Source organism: Pteropus alecto, unplaced genomic scaffold, assembly GCF_000325575.1.
Source record: "Pteropus alecto unplaced genomic scaffold, ASM32557v1 scaffold79, whole genome shotgun sequence".
In the NCBI taxonomy this organism is placed as follows: Eukaryota; Metazoa; Chordata; class Mammalia; order Chiroptera; family Pteropodidae; genus Pteropus; species Pteropus alecto.
In genome coordinates this window covers 3,943,011-3,948,572 of record NW_006494612.1, presented here as the reverse complement: position 1 = coordinate 3,948,572, position 5,562 = coordinate 3,943,011, and the positions used below count along the sequence as shown (strand labels likewise).

Genomic DNA, 5,562 nt, shown 5'->3' with positions numbered 1-5,562 from the left:
AAGTGACGATTGCACCTCAGGGAAATCAGGCTTGGTTTTATGGAAGGGTGGCATGGAAATTGCACTTTGAAGAGAGTGGTTTTTAATTGTATTAAAAATGATAACAATGAGGAGGGCTCTCCATGTGCTGAGCCTAAGAGATATAAGGCAAACAAGACAGTACCCCCATCCTCAGAGACTTTGTAGACTAGCAAAGGGCATGGACAGGTGAGCAGCTGGACAAGCAAAGGGTCATGCGCACTGGGATGGTGGCGGCCATGGAGGGTGCCTTTCCCAGAATGGGTGAGAGGAAGTGGTCCTGGCAGGTTCCCCTGGAGAGAATCACCTGAGCAGTTGGCTGAGTCTTGATGGGCTGCAGAAATTGTCCAGGGAAGATGAAGGAAAGACAATTGAAGCAGAGACAGTTCTATGTGCAAAGACATAGGAGTGGGAAAGAGATAAGGGCATCAGAAAAGAGCTCCTAATTCAGCACAGGTGGAGTGCAGGTGGGACTGGCAGGCTGGGAGTGGGTGGGGCTGAGAGGTGAGGTTGGGGGCGGATGAGAGGGCTTTGCTTGCCACACTGGGCCCTTGGTTTTGCCTCTGCAGGCCATAGGGAAGCCCTAAAGAGGTTGTAAGCAGCGTTTGATGTGTGCCAGAGTGGGGCCCGAGGAGGAGCCAAGGAGGGGAGAGAGTGGATGTGAGTCTTGAGTGCTTTGCACCTGGGCCTCAGCCCCGGCCTTTGGCTGTGCCACGTGGGCAGTATGAGCTGGCACCTACAGGCCTGTGGCTCAAGCTGCCCTTCCAGTGTCAAGGGAACACCTGCTGTGCAATGGGAGGGAAGCTTTGCAGAGCTGTGAATCCAGGCTCCAGATGGGCAATTCCATAAACCCCGGAAAATGTTCAGAGAGAGCCCTGGTGAGACTAAGTGGTCCATCTTTTCCACAGCCCCATCCTCCCATTGTGTGTAAGCCAGTGGGTCAGGAGCCATGAATTTTATTATTTTCCAGTGTCCCCTATCAGACATGGGGCCCTGTGTTCTGTGGGGGTTTGATAACCGCCAAGGAAGACACTACCTGACTCATTTCTCAAAACACAGAGTAGCGTCAGCACTCCCCCATATCCAGTAAGAGTGGCAGGCAGTAACCATTATCACTCAACCCTCTAGCTTCATTTAAAATGAGGCCCACTTTAGAACAAAACTGAATCACTGCCACAAATTTACAGGAAGTCAAAATGGCTCTTCGTGAAGACATCAAATTTTTCTCCAGATTGGATGTGTAGCCTCTGGCACCAAACCTCCTGGGTTTGAATCGCATTCTGCAATTCACAGGCTGTGTGGGCTTGGGAAATTACTAAATTTACTGAGCTCCTAGTTCTTCATGTGGAATAAAGGGAAAATGAAAGGACTTTCCTCATAGGATTATTGTGACGATTAATGAGTCTAATAACATATTCTCAGCACATGCTAGTAATTGTTTGCATTATTTCTATTTCTCTTTATAGATAATGTTGAAAGCCTAAAAGGATTGTGTATTTAGGGAACACTAAGATTAAAAGAAGGAAGAGAAGGAGGAAAAGGTGTACTGATGTCTAATGAGATGCCACAGAATCTTTTCATGTTGGAACAAAGGTACCTTTTGTTTCCACGAGGGTCAAAATGTTTGCTTGACAATCTTGGACTACAGACAAAAACAAAATCAATATCCTGGATGATTGTCTCTATGGCCAAGTCCAGATGAACAAGCTATCAGGAACTTTGCACCAGCCAGCCACAGCTGGGTGCCCCAGCCCCTGGCATGTCTTCAGCTGGGCCTGCAGAGTTCCGACAGGGTTGTTCTCATAAACACAACCCACACCCGGAAGCTTCCAGATTCCCTCAGTTTCCACGACAGAAAGAACCCAGCTCCCCAACTCTTAGGATAGTTACCTAGAGGAGACTGTGATAGTGCCTAAGGTTTTAATGAACATCTGTTTTTTGATGAGCTAAACCAAGCCAGGTGGGACTCTGGACTAGTAAATTCGCCTTTCTAGGATTCAGATTTTTCATATGTAGAACGAGAGGACAGGATGACATCGACATCGCCTAGAACTAGGTATTGACATACTTTCCGCCTTAGAAACTTGCTGATGTTTAATTCAGGTACCAAGGAAAAACCAGATCGACCCACCCCATTCACATAAAGCTAAGCAGAAGCACCTCCCAGCCCACATTGTGAGAGTGGAAGCATGGGGGAGCTTTGCCTCCTGGATGTGGCTTCTCGAAGCCTTAGAGCTGAAGATCAGGACTTGGGGAGCACACAGGAAAGACCTCACAGGCCTCAGGCCCAGGAACTCACACCACATGCACTGTGTGTGGGCAGCAGTGCACCCTCCAACAGACTGATGGTCTCCCCTCTGCAGAGAAGTGTGACCTGCAGCAGGTGGAAAAGGGCCACTGTCACTCCTACATCTTGACATTTTAAAAAACTTACTGGATTTATTTTAAAAAATTTCTCCTAGGGGAAAGGAACATCTTCGGTAACAAGGAAAATAACAACAACAATAGTCATAATAATGAGAAAAGCAAAATAAGCACGTGTAAGTGCATTTTTTTTTCTTAGAGATTTATTTTTGTTTGATGAATCTGACACCGGTCTGGGAGAGGAGAATGTTGGGAGCCCCGCGGGAAAATGAGCACCCAGAGGAGGGACTGTTGCTTCCTGCATGGGTGGGGTTGGTGTTGGGGTTGATCTGTTTGTTTAATTTGTTGCTGGAAGTTTTCCTTTTGTTCACTTTTATAAATCTCTCCCCAGGCTTGCGAGCTTCCCCCCTCCCACCTCCCTCCCTCTGCCCGCCCCCAATTTCAATTTTAAAAAGCGAGCTCGCTCGCCAGGTGTGTCCCCCAAGCTCTCACAGCTCTAATAAATAAGGAGCACCTGTAAAACAGTAGCTTGACTTGTTAAGTGACTCTGTACAAAGGAGAATATAGAAATACAGTATGTACACCGCATCCGCGGGTCCCTGGTGCTTCAAGGCCAGCCAGACACTGACCCGGCCTTGCCCACCCGCCCGCCACCCCTCCTGCTGCTGGCGTGGCGGCCTTGTAGGTGGGGGCACCCGGACCCCTCCAGAGAGAACAATTGCTTTATTTGAGTTAGTAAACAGATACACTGAATCACAAGGTGATTTGATTTTTTTTTTTTTTTTTTTAGTGTTCTTCTTTTTTGAATTTTTTTTCTTATTTTTTTCTCTTTTTTCTTTTTTTCTGTACTCATCAGAATGGGATACTCCACGACTGTCTCACCAACTCAGTGCCAGTACACATGCTCTAGAGGACTTCTGGACTTGCAGCTACAACTGTACAAGTGCACACAAGAAAATCTACCCTGTTATCCTCCACCCACTGATTGAGGATCGAATTGCACATTTCTCTTAACCATGACAGGAGAAAGCAAACAGTGAAACAGAATCATGGGTGATCTTTCTCACTTTCCCTCTTGTTTTCATTGGTTTGTCCATACCATTCTAATTATCATGAAAGGGCTCTGCGTATAGAGAGATTGCTTCACTGGCTTCCTGGATCACCGAAAACCATCAGGGTTGAAATTTCATCCAAGTCTTTCGTGACGCCCAGCAAATATTCCCCCTCGGATTATTTTACACCTTGAGGGCATTTTGGTCTTCAGTTCAACACTCTTGCTCTGTTCCCAAATGGGGTGCTATTTAGGGGAATTTAAAGAGAAAGCTGAGAAGAATAAACATTTACCGAGTTCTCTTGGCATTCGGTCTCTGAAAAACCACAGTATAAACTATTCATGCTGCTTCTTACATCTGTCAAATCGAAAATTAAAAGCCATAAAAGTGTAACACTGAAAATATGGCATTAAAAAGGATAAAGGTGGCCTTTGTAAAAATAACAAGAAAAGTATATCAGCCAATAAAATATTCTAACTCTTCTTTTAAAAGTGCATCCTGGGCAGGACAGAGATGAATCTGAAGTGTTGGGACTCCAGTGCAATCCCTCTCCGCCATCAAAACGTGAACAGTATAGGTCCAAAACCGTACAATGCAAATCACAATTCTTAGTGTAGCAGCAAAACCACAGCAGTTTTTAAAAAGATTAAAAAAAGACTTTTGTTTTCAAATCCATATCATCTTCCAGCCTCACCCTCTGAGCCTTGAAGATGTAGCGGGGAGAATACCTACATTGGTCCTTGTGGCTTGTTGGTGTTTTTTGTTTGTTTGTTTGTTTCTTTTTAAAACCACGGGCGAAATCCCTAAGTTCCTCTGGGGAGAAGCAGAGATGGTGGCAGCAGGAAGGCTGGGCCCGCTTGCTGGGTCCAAGATGTGCTGGCTTCTCTGGGCTAGAGGCCACCAAGGGAGGGCTGCTTCCTCTGAGATGCTTAATGACAGGAAGCGGCTTTATTTGCTTGAGTTTTAGCCAGAGGGGGTGGTGAGCTGACCAGCTGGTGTCATTGGATGGTGTGACATGGTTTGCTCCGCGCCCTCTCTTCATGCAAGGTACCCTGTGAATGAGTGTTCCTGGAAAAGAGGAGAAGGGGCCCATCAGAATCCGCTGGACCAAGCCGCTCCTCCCCTCAACCGGGGAGAACCCAGGCGTGAGTCAGAGCAGAACTCTTTCCAGCCGTCAGGTCAGGCCTTACGCAAGTCTCCAGTACTGAGGCAGCACAGCGTGATTTTGACATGGCTTTCATTCACGGTTCTGCTCAGGGTCAGCCCTGCCAGCTTTGTGTGAGGAAATGAAACTTTTTGGAATACCACAATGAGCATGGTGCACCACGCCCTCATCCGAAGACCACAACAGCATCCGTCGCTACCCAGTAACTTTCACCCTCCCGTTACTGCACAAACTGCCAGGAGGGCTTCTGACTTGCCAAGGTCACCTCAAAGCCAGGCGAGGTCACCGGAGGACCCTGGAGCTCCAGACCTCACCCCTGTACTATATGCAACAGCCTGGTATTTGCTGCAAAGGAGGAAAGCCAACAGATTCACTTCTTAGCACATGAAACATCACTGTGGACACATAGACTTCTTTTCAGAGGTTTCCTATGGAGGCGACTGAGCTGGAAAAAATGCCCTTTCTGTGGGTCTTGCCTGAACAAAGGTGAGCCATTCACATCTCTTTGCATCCAAACTGTACAGTAGCTCGGGAATGGAAGACAAGAAATCAACCCAGTCTATGGTCATGCTACCTTGAATGTGCCCGATCTCGTCTGATTTCAGAAGCTAAGCAGGGCTGGGCCTGGTTAGTACTTGGATGGGAGACCACCTAGAAATACCAGGTGCTATAGGCGTTAAAAAAAGAAAAAGAAGAAAAAAAACAACAACCTGGACTTAGGATCCCAGAGAATTTGAACAGCATTGTTCACCAGGAAAGTTGGCTTCTAGGGAAGGTCCACCCCACCTTTCACCACAGACATGAGGCTCTGGTTCACTGTCTCTACTGGTTTATTCCCTTGGTTTGAAATATAACTTTCTAAGGACACTTAGTCACTCTCGATAAGCAGCCACTTAGAAGTTTGCCAACCAAACTATAAAGTCTCTGAGGCCTGGGGCTGTGTATGTTTTGCTCACATGTCTA

The 5,562-nt window shown here is 46.9% G+C and overlaps 1 pseudogene; it reads left to right on the top strand.

Annotated features, from left to right (window-relative positions):
- The first annotated feature begins 5,156 nt into the window (after nucleotides 1–5,156).
- On the top strand, nucleotides 5,157–5,275 carry LOC112474448 (annotated as a pseudogene).
- The last annotated feature ends 287 nt before the right edge of the window (nucleotides 5,276–5,562 follow it).